This window comes from Silene latifolia, chromosome 10 (genome assembly GCF_048544455.1).
Source record: "Silene latifolia isolate original U9 population chromosome 10, ASM4854445v1, whole genome shotgun sequence".
Classification (NCBI taxonomy): domain Eukaryota; kingdom Viridiplantae; phylum Streptophyta; class Magnoliopsida; order Caryophyllales; family Caryophyllaceae; genus Silene; species Silene latifolia.
The window spans coordinates 73,898,001-73,911,303 of NC_133535.1; the positions used below are offsets into that span (position 1 = coordinate 73,898,001).

The window sequence follows — 13,303 nt, forward strand, 5'->3', positions numbered from 1 at the left end:
GTGCACAAACGTGCGTCGGGAGCAACAAGCTCTGATACCATCTGTGACACCCTCATTTTTAGCGTTAAATAAACACGTAAATTGTACAGAAAAACTGACAGGATATGTTTGTAATTGGTTCAACTAGATAAAACCTGTAATTTTAAAAACGTTTCTAAACCATTCACAAACATTTCCAAATGAAGAGTGCCAAAACCTGCAAATACTAACAAACTAATTTACATAACATAGCTAAAGTCGCGAGAATATAGTGATACAAACCAAAGTAAAAGAGGGAGACATATGTCCCTCCAAAATATAAACACAACCATATGTTTAAAGGTTTACTACAAAATATAACCAAACTAGGTCCAAGGTTCTTTTGCTCACTAGCTCGTCCGTGTACCCCATCTAATCATCATCAACCTGTCAATCGCATTTTATACAAACACGAAAGCCACAATTCAGTGGGAAGTAACTTCGAGTCCTCCCAGCCACGAAATGTCATATTTAATGTAACATGTAAACAACATGATAATTAATTTAATTATCAAGTATTCTAACATATGAACACCAAACTAACCAATTTAAGCTATCATGTGAAACATATAACAAACAGTAATCCAAACTTTATCAATTGTAACCGGCTTGCATCTCACCTATTACAATTCATAAAATCACCATACAAGAAAGAACAATATATCAAAGACAGGCATAAGTTCTTAGCACGGTCAATAGTCACTCTGTAACTCGAGTCTATACCACGAGGTAGGGAAGGTAATCGGACCGGTATCTTGGCTCAGAGGTTCTATCAAAACATGGCCAAGACACAACACAACCCTAGTCCTAAATCTGCGCAGACCTAGACATGCGGATACACACCACCGCACCCAAGACCCACAATTTTAGTAAAACCATGTGAGTACCCTAAGGAGTCCACCAAAGGGTTGGCTAGTACTTAAGCTGACCACTTACTCTCAAAATAAGTAACGAGGTCATGCCCCAACTTGGATATAAACCCACCAAGTCAGGAACACAAAGGCTATTAAGCAGTGAACATATACTCGTCAAAGACTATAAAGGCCTATCTATGACAAACACAACAACCTGCAAGAAGTATTCAATACTAGTTCCATTTCAAGCAACATTAACAATATTAAAGGTTTCAGGGAATCTAGGGCCGTTTCTACAATATAAGAAACCATTCAAACCAATCAACAACACATGTGAAATAAAAACATAATAAGTGGCCTAAAACAAGATTAAGGCCAATTATCCATTTCTCACAATAATTCATCCAACCGAATTTTTACCCGCAACCCCAGCCCTGCGACAGGTACGGGTTCAATCGCGGCTGACCAATCACACAATTGACTGACATCGATTCAGTCAAAGGGACTAAGGACTCAGTTTTCGGCATAATCATCCAAACATTGCAATTATCGCTATAAAATTCATTTCTAGCATATTCATTACAATTTCATATCATAGCCTATCCTAACATGTGCAAACTACCAATATAAGCATAATTTTACCATCAAAATTATATTTACTACTAACATTATTCATTTCATATGATTACCCATATGTTACTTATACTAAATATAACATTAATAAACCCGAAACGACGAACAACGCATGAAAAATCGCGCAAACAAGCAACGGGCCGACCCGGGCCAACCCAGGGCTGCCGTGGGCCTGCACGGGCCTGCCGGGCCTGCTGGGCCTGCTGGGCCGCCACCCCTAATCCTCCGTTTCTCCGTTTTTGTTCATTTTAACACCGTTTTAAGCATCAATTAATCATTCCCATTTCATTTCCATACTAATATGTGAACTTATACTTATAAAAGACATGAATTTAACCCATATTTTCATGTGAAACAAACCACTTAAATAACATTCACAAAATCATACAAAAAGCAAAGAATGTGACATTTATTCGTCGAGTAACTCGAAATATGTTACCTTAAGCTAAGAATGAGCAATTAGCACCTTGAACACCAAACCCTAATATACATGCTAGCCACTATCTTCAACTATATACGAGTCTCCAAACTCGTCTTCTAAATCTTCACCTAAATAAACAATAAAAACACAATTATAAGCACTATAATCAAAACCCTAAAAATGGTGGACAAAATAAATTTAGGGCAAATGAATTTAATACATACTAGGATGTTGGAAATGAAGAGAGGATTCCAAATATGTAATCCTTATGAAATTTGGAGTAGAAACGAGTAAATTATGATGAAAATTAGCGGAGAAAGCTTAGGTTTTAGTATAAAAATGGTGTTTTTAGTTAGAAGGCTTTAGAATGTTCAAGGAGAGTGAAGTAGGAAAAGAAAAAAAACAAAGGGAAGGAGGGAGTAGTGGTGCCGCCCAAAAGGAGAGAGGAGACGGGATTTTTGGCGGAATTTCATTAGTCGGTTTTGGCTCGTTTCGATGATAATTAGAACCGTTTGTCAAATGCAAATTCCGATAATGCCAAAGTTCTTTAACACGAGATTACAAGAAGATTGAGTACTCATATGACCCATTTCCAAAATCGTTTGCCCAATTTTCACAAGAATTGCCATTTTTCCCGATATGCCCTTATTTCGAAATAAAAGGTTTTTACATGGTTTAAACTATTTTTAAACATTTCGAAAGTATCAAAATAAATACTTTACTTCAAAATATAATAGAATTATATTTCATTGAATTATTATTACTTCAAATACATTAATATTAAATTCAACTTGATTAATAAATTACTTCCGTAATATAATAACGGTCCGAAATTACGGGGTGTTACACATTTAGCTTGTTCTCACCGTTCTCACCGAGTATTCGGTCTCACCGGATCTTGACTCTCTCTCTCTCTCTCTCTCTCTCTCTATATATATATATATATATATATATATATATATATATATATATATATATATATATATATATATATATATATATATATATATATATATTTAGAATCGGGATCTTGTGCGAACTAAATTAGGGTGTGAACCCTACGAACTTATATAAACAATTAGTTTACGTCATTTTACGCCCAAATCACATATCCCAATCCACTTTATACCACTCTTTTTTACTTCTTCTTTCTTCTTTCCTTACCAGGCAGCAACTAACCAACAACCATAAACCTATGCTTCACCAAAGTTACCATCTTGCCATCAGAGCTCCGTCAACCACCGTCGTCGGCCTCACGTTATCTTTGCAGTGTTCGCTAGAATTCAGTATATTGTCTTTCCATTTTCCTTTTCACATGAAGCCCTCACCTTCCACGACTCCCGCTGGAGACCGACACCGTCTCGCCAATAGTCTTCGGTCAGCCAATAATGTTTCTGGATCGGAATTTTCCGACAAGGTCACAGGTAGGATTATTTAAAATTATTGTTCCTTTTTGTAGATTTAAAGGGTCGACTGGATTGGCCATTGATGCATGTCTTTTATGTAAGATTTTTACCTCATTTTTACACGCATTTCTTTGTTATTTACTTGGCATATTGCTACAAATTCCCCCGAATAGTCTACTTTGGTTTGTCTTGTATAAATTGCAGGTATGAGCTAGAAAGGAGCAAAATCAAGCCAAAACTTGTTCTAATCTCATGCATTTTGAAGAATGAGGAATCGGAGCTCGAAATCCGTCACTTAGGGATGCGTGAAGTGGCTTCGGAAGGTGTCTAGGAGTCCACCTGTGCTTATATAGCTCGATCGACCCATTTTGCTACTTAAAATGGTCGATCGAATGCTTTATACTCCAGAAATCACTCGATCGAGCTCTGCCTTCACTCGATCGAGATAGCCATCCTCTGAAGTCTTCGATCGAGCACCATGTTTATTCGATCGAACTGTTTGTCAAGATTTCTTCTCGATCGAGTGGTTTCATTCTACTCGATCGAGAGCCTAGGTATTTTATGCGGATCTTGAGTTTATTTCGAGATTGCTCTTTTGTATTTAGGATAAATAAGTGTGACGGTAGTCATTAGTTTCTGGCTTCTCCCCTCCTTCGACTTCTCTTCCCCTTACTCTCTCTCTTAGAACTTTATACTTGGAACCCTAGTTCTGGATTGTATTTCCCTCCTTCGACTTCTCTTCCCCTTACTCTCTCTAAGAACTTTATACTTGGAACCCTAGTTCTGGATTGCTCTTTTGTATTTAGGATAAATAGGTGTTTTATGTGGATCTTGAGCCTAGGTGTTTTATGCGGCGTTGATATGGTGGTTGTGGGGCAGTGGTGATTGTGGGACGGTGGTGGGGGTGGTGGCGGTTGGCGGTGGTGGTGGTTGGGTTGTCATGGTTTATGGTTGAGGGTTGGATACACAAACTACGAAGCCCGGATACACATGTTATTACTACCGGACATACAAATGATTTGTGTACCTCGTAGCAATATCATGTGTATCCGGTAGTAATACTATGTGTATCTGAGCTAGGAATATGGGGTATCTTGGTAGTTCGTACGATTCGTATTGATCTCAAGTTCGTACAAGTTACCATGGGTAATGGATGGTTATGCGGTAGTTGGCCAGAGGCAATTCTTATGAAATTCTGAGGTGACCGGCGATGTGGTCGGTGTGATGAAGTTTAGATCATCACAGAAGGTAGTTGGAATCTTGGAGTGTGCTTTAGTTGTTAGTTTGTTAAAAATGGTGGAATTAGTAAAGGTGATAACATGCTGCTTATGAACATAAATACATAATGCCATCTGAGATAAGGGGCTCTAACTCTCCAACTGTTATAGGAACTAAGCTAGCAAACAACTTTCATACTGCACTGATGATCTTATTATCGTCAAAATTAAAGTGATGGATTCGTCACCTATGCTATCACTGAGCAAGTCACAGTAGCTGATGTAGCCGCTGAGAATGCCATCGGTTCAATCTTATTGAAGCACTTTCCAGACCATGTTATCTACGGCGAGGAAAGCGGTTGGGTGATGCCTAAAAACAAATTGCCAGACTTTCTATGAGTCACTGATCTAATCGACGGAACCACAAGCTTCAAGAATGGGTTACCTTTATTCAATTTAATATCGACAGGAAAATTAATGGAATTACAAACATAATACGGAGTACAGGAAAAATACTTATATAAGCCTCAAAATATGAATTCCAACATGAATCCCATTTTCTATTATGCCAACAAAAACCATTATCTGGCAGTTCAAAATTGTGGCGTAATTTAAAGAATCGTAAAGTAATTGTATATCTCTAACAAGCTAGATACACATTCTTACCTTACTAGATATATATCTTTAGCAAGCTAAATGCATTTCTTAAAATTGTTCGATATACGCCTTTAAATTACTAGATACATACATTTAGCTAGCTAGATACACTTCTTTAAGTTAATAGATACACTCTTTTAAGTTATTAAATACATATCTTTAGCTAGCTAGATACGCTCCTTTAAATTACTAGATACACTCATTTACCTTTACTAGATACACATCTCTGGCGAGCTAGATACACTACTTTATATAGTTAGATACATTCTTTTTACCTTGGTAGATACACTCCTTTATTTATCAAGATATATCTTTGGTTGAACGTCGTCCTACTTAAAGAGCTTTTTTCGCTACTAGGTACTCCGTATGTTTTAAAACGTCATAGATTCGTTTAAATGGTTATTAAATACGTTTATCCCAAATGTCGGTTTCCCTTACTACGTAAGGAGCTCTTTCACCTACTAGGTACGTGTTAAAGGGTTCTTGATTCATTTAAATGTACGTTTCTCTCAAATGCTCATTTCTGTCTTTTTTAAGGCGCTCTTTTAGCTACTAGGTACGTTTCAAGAGTTCCTAGGTTCGTTTAAATGGCTACTACGTACGTTTCTCTTAAATTCTCGTTTCCTGTCTTATTTATGCTGATTTTTTAGCTAATAGGTACGTTTAAGGGTGCAATAAGACGCAATAATTCTTTTGGTTCATTCTCTTGATTTTGTACTTGCTAGTTGGTATGTTAATGGACCATCAAACTTTAACGTGGTTACTTTTGGAGCAATTATAGATGGAAAACATGATGATACTCAAGTACTGAGTACATTTCATTCTAACCAACACTAATTCTTGAACTTCTAAGTTTACAGCATCAGTCGGTCTGGTTGACTAAAATAAAACAAATGAATTTGGGAATCACATCCTAGAAAATGAGTATTGTGTATTTGGTTGCGATGATATGATTTTTGCTGTGTCCACGACCATACCCACACCTGCGATTTCTCCAACAACAAAGATGACACAAACCTATCACCTGGCCTGTCGCACCCTCGCCGGACATCCACCAGCCACCACAAACTCTTGCCATTGCCAAACAAATCAGGCGCATCCCCTACCCCACACGATTCCGGCAATAGCGAACGAAATATTAGAACTCTCCGACAAGCTCACCTTTACTAATATTTTTTGAAATTCTTTCTTTTTTTGTAGATCTACATGAAGAGTGAGAGACGGAAGGTATTTGTTGGTGGGAACAGACAAAAATGGTGGGAAAAGGGCGTAATGACGCACCGACAATGTTCCTCGCCGTCGATGGTTGCGGAAGTAACAGTAAGCTGTAAAAGAGGGAGAAAAGAGATAGGCGATCATAGTTATTGAGTGGTCTAGGTTAGTTGCCGGTGGTGCGAAAGAAGAAACTGGAGTGGTCGGAGGAGATACACCGGCAACGTTTCTCGCCGGCAGACGCGACAGTGACATCATGTGTGATTGTATCATTGTGAGAATTAATGAAAGGGAGGATAGCCTGGTGTTCTATTAAACAGAAGACAACAATGAGGGTTGACTTGGAAATCTTTAGGGATATTCTACATGGTACCCCTAATTTTTCGACTTTCTACATGGTACCCCTACACTTTTTAAAACATACATGGTACTCCTAATTATTGTCATTATCACTAAGTGTACCCCTAAATTTTATTTTCCGTCAATTAAACTCAGTTTAGGCATTAAGTGATTACTTGGACGCGTAACCAAGTTTGTCATTTATCATCTCATGACATAAGGACTCTATTAGGCTCAATATCCGGTGAGGCCGTTAATTATGGCGAGGCGGCCGGCCTCACCAAATTACTTCATGGTTTTGTGAACCCTGGACTTAATTTCGTGAATCCTAGACCCGAATTTGTGAATCTAACACATAAACAAGTGACATTGGACATATATTAGCATTGATAAATATATATTGTAATCGTATATTTATATTTGTTCATCTATGTGGGACTCGAACCCACACCTTGCGCAATAGCACAATGCTCTACCTTTTGAGTTAATAGATGATATCGTACCAAAATTAAATTATGCATCAACAAGTAACAAAGACATGAAAACATTAGTAACATTAAGTACATGTGAAACATGACACATTGACCTATACAATTATTTTTTACTATGAAATTAACCAATATAAGTCCTAGCTTCACAAAATCAGGTCCAGATTTCACAAAAACAACTTTCAAAAAATTAAGTCTAGAGTTCAATAATCATGACTAGGTTTCACAAAATCAGGTCTAGGTTTCACAAAATGAAATCCAGGTTTCACAAAATTAAGTCGAGATTTCACATAATAAGGTACAAGCTTCACAAAATCAGGTTCAGGTTTCACAAAAACAAGTTTCACAAAATTAGGTCTAGAGTTCACATAATCATGTCTAGGTTTCACAAAATGAAATCTAGGTTTCACAAAATGAAGTTTCACAAAATCAAGTCGAGATTTCACATAATAAGGTACAAAGTTCAAAAATCAGGTCCAGGTTTCACAAAATTAGGTTTAGAGTTCACATAATCATGTCTAGGTTTCATCAAATCAGATCTAGGTTTCACAAAATGTAATCCAGGTTTCCCAAAATCAAGTCGAGACTTCATATAATAAGGTGCAGAGTTCACAAGAGTAGCTCCAAGGTTCACAATATTAGCTTCAACATTCACAAAATCTTAACCTATAGTCGATACAAGTCATACAACCTGCAAATTTAGAGGGTTATGGCTAGGTTTGAACCCTTCTCGATCAACTGTGTCGAAAACCATAGGAATAATGGGGAGTTGGAAACAATTACGACATCACAAGGCAGGATACTTATGTATAGCTGAAAAGTGACAGACATACCAGTCCATTATCGCAATGTTGGATCCCTTATTTAGCCGCTTCAGAAATGATATCTTCAAAGCGACTATTTCAGCTTCTACCTTCTTTGTACTTTTCACTTGGTTTTTTAACTTGCTTGGTAATTCTTAAACCCTATAAATAATCAGCAACGATAAACTGTGATCAGAGTATCAGACCAATTCCTTGCAAGATGAGATCACTTCAAACTTCAGCATAAGCCGATATAAGAGCGCTTTTATTGCCAGTAATTGACACTTTTGCAGGTTTGTTATTGGACTATAATTGATTGTTCTATACTTCAGTATGTTTTAATCATTAAAAAAACACACACACACACATACATACACACACACAAATAGGTACATTTTTCCTTACAGTATTGCAACTATCCGGCTTTTGACACTTGGGGGAAGCTGAGGGATGTCAGCCTTGTTCTTGTCTTTCTCTTACCGAATATCAAACAAATAATAGTTATGTGTGCACAACATGTCGAAGGTCTGTGCATGTGTAAGTTCACCTGAATATTGAAAAGTATGCATTAGTACTTACATATCATAGTATTACCTTCATCGGAAAATAGATAGACATAAACAATAGAAGGAAAATTGGAAGTCTATGACGAAGACAATGCAACTAGAAGGAAGATCAAGATATAGCAGGGCAGACTCGGGTGTCATTGGCATATTCTATAGTAGATGGCTGCAATATCTCATGCACGAACCGACCTCAAATTTATCAGCAGCCATCAATACATTCAGCAAATTAGTGGCTGTATTTGGAGATAAAGTGTTGTTGTACATAAAGTTCAGAATCTCCATCAAAGCAGCTTCCTCTGTCACAAGATAATAAATTTAGTAATTCAGACATACATCATGTTTTTGTAGCAGAGGGAAAGGCAAGGAGATGTCAACTAGGTTATTTTGTAATGTCATAGTGATGGTTCGCATGACCTCAGTTCAAAATCCCTTAGCATAAAAAACTGCTTTCATGGCTCCCCTTACATAAAAAACATACAAAAAAGGCGTAACTGTGGCTACTACAATAGTGTGATTGTAACTACTCCAGATACGTAAGTCCTTTTTTTTTCCTTATCGCGTTACATTTTCAAGCAGATTGAAAACGAAACAAAGCTTTCACTTTCAGAGCACTACATATGTTTCACTAGAAAGAAAATCAAACTTACTATCAAGCAAACAGAAGTATAGTAGAGAGATCAACTACTACAACAATAATATTACCCCAATGCCTAAAAATACTCCTACAAATTGCAAGATAACGGGAAGTTTAGATCTACACAGCCATACCCATATGCTAGAAACACAAAGAGGCTGTTTCCAAATGACACAAGATGAAAATTGCGTCGAGAACTACATGAATGACTGGGACTTCACAATAAAAAGAAGAGCAGCTACTTTAGAAAGATCAAGTACTGAGGATAATAAAACTGTTCAACAGATAGCATGTAGACAAAACTGAGAGGGGAAGAAACAACTAAACAAGTAAAAAAGCTACTCACTGACTCACTCTATCCATGTTAAAAGTTCACGGCTCTTTGCGCATAAAAATAACAGAGTTTAAGACTCCATTCGTTGAATCCAATTCCGTATATTTGATTAAAATACTCCTCACATATATTACCCACATGTATGAAATTGAATTGAACAGAGGGAGTAATATGTACAGGAAAATTAAAGCTGGAGAAAGATGTGGCCGTTCACACTTTTAGAATGGCCACAAATATCAGGCGCCAGGAAAAAATTTCGAAGTAGGAACTTTAAAAGTGTATAAGCAAAAAAGCAAAGTAGGAACTTCGAAGGTAGATACACATAGTAACAAGTCAGGAAGTATTAATACTCTAAAAAAGGATCAGTCAAATATTGGAGCATATCAGATTCATTAATACGTAGAGTTACATGCCTCTATTCTGACTCCTTCATTCCATTAGAGAATAGTTGCAACAATAACATTACAAGTGTAAGTATACTCCCACATGGACAAGTACGAATTACAAATTGAGGCCTTTTAAAGAGGAAACCAACACTACCGCATTTGTCTGCTAAGCAGGTTGGGGAGTTTGGTAAGGAGGATGTGGACTACCTTGTAAAAAAATGGACTCTTGGCCGCTAAGATAGGTGAGATAATGTGCAAAGTTTGAACTCTAAGAATAGGTGTACATTCCATGCTCCATGAAGAATCATTGCTATTAGCCCCTTCATCACCTATACCACCACCAGAAAAATATAGATTTTGTAACAGCACAATCACAAATGAGCATTGGTTGTTCCAATAGCAAAATGTTATGGCAACTATGGTAAGCTATCAGCCAGTCCTGACTGTCTTACCTTTGTCAAGGGCAAACCTCTTACTCAGATCTGGTTGGAAAGATCCGACTGACTATTGCATAATATTTCAGTGATCAGTTTGATTTTGGTTTAAAAAAAAGCTTATTATTCTGATGGGAATTGAATGGCTCTAGTTTTAAAACAGGTTCCTGCCAAAAAATACAAAAAGTGGAACTTGACAATAGCCATTGGTTGTTCTAATGCCATCTGGCATGCAGATTTTGCATTTTGGATTGATATGAAATCAATTTTATACTAAGTCAAAGATAAATGAGCAATGTTATAGACGGTTTCACATAATCAGTACAAAGTTCACAAAACTAGCTTCAAGGGTTCACAGTACTAGCTCCAACATTCACAATATTAGCTCCAACATTCACATATCAATGTAATAAACATCAGAAACAAAGCTACGATAACCGAATTAACCTCGAAAATGACTAACAAATCAAGTTGATTGGTCGGACTATGTCTTTTCGGTAACTTGTCGTTAGGAGCACCTAGACCAAAACACAATTTATAACTTCACCAACAACTCTACAATTAGTAAAGAGGCAAGTAAAGGTCGGATCCCAAGGGATGGGAATTGAGATGAGATTTCTATTGCAACTAGTGGTGTCTTAGGGGGTGTCACAATTGGGGCTGATGTAGAAGATCACTAAACTAAATAGCAATGAAAGTAAACAAGCAAGATGAATTAAAAGGGATGTAAACAATTGATAAAAAGCACTAGGGTGTCATGGGGTCATAGGGGATTCATGGGAATTGATCATACAAACATGTTCTCAAATTATAAGCAAGCAATTATTGTTGTGATGGATCGAGTTGGTTTATATCTTACAATCCTAGGAAAGTTTGGGTCCCGAAGCCAAATCAATTAGATTGTACAACACCTACAAGTCGACTTAGTCTTCCTTACTCAACAACATGCATGGTCTAATGAGACTCGAATTGGTTTATGTCTTACAAGTCTCATTGAAAAGATAGGTGATACATAAAAAATGCAAGGATTCATAGGCTCACATTTCATCAAACATAACATGTGCATGAGTTGAGATCACAACAAGCAAGCAAATAAACTATGAAAGCATATTAATTTAAGCATGAATCATTCCCCATGTTGGTTTCCCCTAATTACCCATTTAACCCTAGCTAATGAACTACTCACTCATTATCATGTTGAACATGCTAGCAAGGTTGTCAATCATGCCAACAAAGTGAAACATGATGAATAAATGAAAGTAATTAACAATAATTAAAAAGGGATTAAGAGAATTATACCTACTAATGATTCCAATAATAAAGCAAAGAATAAAAGAAGTACTTGATGCTTGATTGGAAGGTTGTCAATCTCCCAATAATAACCCAAATAATCTTCAATTACCCAAAATAAAGGATGAACAAGAGAGAGATTAAGGAAATAAAACTTGTATTAAAACTTGATTAATTGTTGATTACAATATTAAAGAGAGATTTGATTGATATTAACTACACTAAAGATTGTTAAGAAGAACATGCTCTTCTAATTAGACTAATGGGGTATTTATAGTGGGGATTAGGTGGATGAATTAGGGTTAACTAAGGGCTTAAATGACGATTAAGTCCCTACTTAAGGAAATGCCGGTCTTTTTGGAAAGACTCCGGTCTCTAGGGAGACTCCGGTCTCTAGAAAAAGATGTGCATCCTTCCTTGAAGCTTGAAGAAGACGAAATGGGTCTGCCTGAGAATCCGGGCGTCTTTAGCACGGGACGGGCGGATTCAGTGGTTTCTGCCCGGGCGTCTTGGGGAGAAGACGGGCGTCTTCTGGAGCTTCTGTCCGGGCGTCTTGGAGTGAAGACGCACGAATTGTGGTGGTGGAGACGGGCGTCTTCTGGGGAAGACGCACGGATTGCTGTGCAGTCTTGTTTCTTCTTCTTTTCTTCCTTTTTCTTCATAAGATCCTTGGGGATTTCCTCAGGGATGCAAGGATCTTTTCTCATCATTGCCCATCTACTATAGTATGTACAAAGGCCTTCTAATCTTGTTTCTCCTTGATGCTTTATCATTGAATTCAATCAATTTAGTCTCGTTTTGCCATGAAAATGCAAGGTTTGCACTCCTTTCCTACCAAGGGATCAAAACCTCAAAGAATATGTAAAACAAAGAACTAAAGACAATAAATGACCCAAATATGCACTAAAAAGCATGGGAACAAGGCTAATTCGGGGACTAAATATGCTCTAATTATGGTCACATCAAATATCCCCAAACCGAACCTTTTCTCGTCCCGAGTAAAGAGGTGACAAAGACTAGGACCATTATTTAAACTAACCTAATAACATAGCCGATATGAGACAATTAGCGGGTCTCACTCCGCCCCTTCAACTCACAACAAGACAGCCATGAGGTAGGATGCCTTCTTGCAAGGCAAGGTGGGTCTTGCCAAAATGGCGACACATCCAAACATTAAGCACACAAAATCAAATAATGGATGCATCTACAAAAGAATAGCCACTTTCCTCATCTAAGTGGCGGAAATTATCTACAAGGGAAGCAATTCAAGGGTACACACTCCTTCATAGATGCAATTTCTTCAAACTACTAAGCCTAGAAGGATACCAATAAATCACCTCCAAGTTGTGTCAAGCTAGGGTACCTTCGTCCTTAATCGTTAAATGCTTTTGTCAAGAATAGACTCTCTATGGTGTTAGAAACACTGGAGGATCGCGGAATTCGCCCTCTTGCCTAGACAAGAAGAAGGGTCGTCCCCTCTCTACCATGCACAAAAATGGATACGATGGATAAAGGGATCGATAGATATTTGAGTTTCACTTTGGGAGTTTGCTTTTGTTTTTGTTTTTCCCCCCAATTTCTTGTGGCATATAACATTTGAGAACACTTTCT

At 37.4% G+C, this 13,303-nt stretch overlaps 1 long non-coding RNA gene across 1 annotated transcript in view; it reads right to left on the bottom strand.

Moving 5' to 3' along the window:
- Positions 1-204: 204 nt before the first annotated feature.
- Positions 205-13,303, bottom strand: part of LOC141605683 (uncharacterized) — a 151,946-nt gene continuing 138,847 nt past the window's right edge. The window contains exons 2-3 of the long non-coding RNA XR_012526426.1: positions 1,945-2,054; positions 205-405 (exon numbers count right to left, since the gene is read on the bottom strand). This is a non-coding gene — a long non-coding RNA (uncharacterized LOC141605683). The remainder of the gene's footprint in view (positions 406-1,944; positions 2,055-13,303) is intronic.